Below are 1,557 nucleotides of genomic sequence, written 5' to 3'. Positions count from 1 at the left end.
GAGGGGGAGAGGAGGAGGGGGAGGAGGAGGGAGAGTAGAAACTGCAGTGGACGTGGGATTCAGATTTCTAAGTATGAACATGGTGACAGGATGGGGGGCGGGTCCTTCTGCACTGCTGCTTTGGTTGGAAATTGCTGGAATTCAGCTTCTGCTGTGCTTTCTGTGGCTCACATGACCATGTGAAAGTAACAGGAGATTTAGTGGCTTCAGACTGTCACTGAAAAGTGGCTGTTGGAATATGTGGGCTGGGCTTATGGCAGGTGTTTTCAAGTATTTGAAGATTCATCGTACGAAGGTATCGTTTCAGTGATGTGGGTATGAAGGCTAGTTTCAGTGCCTGTTGAGAGCAGGACTCGTATTGCAGAGTATGCACCAGACACATTCTATACAAGATGGAAACAGAGTTAAGGCAAAGCTAGGTATCTGAAAATGCCTGTTATTTCAATTTTAGATGTTGCAAGGGCAGAGGTTGGCCTGGAACCTAGGTTTTCCACTAATACCACTTTGTTCAGAATTATAAAAACTTTACCTCCAGGGTCAGCAACATTGTTCAGCAGGTAAAGGTGCGTGTCATCAAGCCTAATGACCTGATTTTGATCCCTGGAACCCACACGGTAGAAGGAAAGAACAAACCCCAGCAAGTTGTCCGACTTTCATAAGTGCATTGTGACATACAGATGGATGCACGAAATAAAAACATTATAAAGAAAAAAAAATGCCAAGCATGGTGGAACACACCTTTAACCCCATCACTCAGGAGGCAGAAGCAGGCAGAGGTCTATGAGATCAAGGCCAGTCTGGTCTATACAACAAGGTTCAGGGACTACAAGGAGACTATCTCAAAAAGATTAATACCAAAAGAACAAGGAATCCCATCATCGAATGGGCAAATTGCCTGAACAGACGCATTTTCTATTTTCAAATAGAAAAATACAAGTGGCAAAAAACACATCAAAAATGTTCAATATCAGGCTGGGATGGTAGTACACACCTTCAACCCCAGCACTCGGGAGACAGAGGCAGGGGGATCTCTGTGAGTTCCAGGCCAGCTGGGGCAACAGGGAGACCCTGTCTCAAAAAGAGCCCCCCACCAAAAATAATGTTCACTATCCCTAGCCTTCAGGAAAATGCAGATCAAAAAACCACATTGAGATACAATGGACATCTGCAGGAAAATCATGCTTTCTGAACATAAAAGAACTACTGCAGGGGCTGGAGAGATGGCTCAACAGTTAAGAACACTGGCTGTTCTTGCAGAAGACCCGGGTTTGAATCCCAGCACCCACATGGTAGCTAGCGACTCCAGTTCCAGAGGATCCGACCACCTCTTCTGTCTTCCGCGGGCACCGCACGACATGGGTGCACTTACCTACATGCAGGCAATACACGCATACACATAAAATAAAACAAAAAACCATCTGTATCTCCAGTTCCAGGGGATCTGACACTCTCTTCTGTTCTCTGCAGGCATTGCATGACACGTGTGCACTAACACCAGGCAGGCATAAAAAGACCAAAAATAAAAATAAAAAATAAAATAAATAAAACAAAAAATAA

The sequence above is a fragment of the Nannospalax galili genome, unplaced genomic scaffold, assembly GCF_000622305.1.
Source record: "Nannospalax galili isolate Female #2095 unplaced genomic scaffold, S.galili_v1.0 scaffold424, whole genome shotgun sequence".
Classification (NCBI taxonomy): Eukaryota; Metazoa; Chordata; class Mammalia; order Rodentia; family Spalacidae; genus Nannospalax; species Nannospalax galili.
This window is presented reverse-complemented; position numbering follows the sequence as displayed.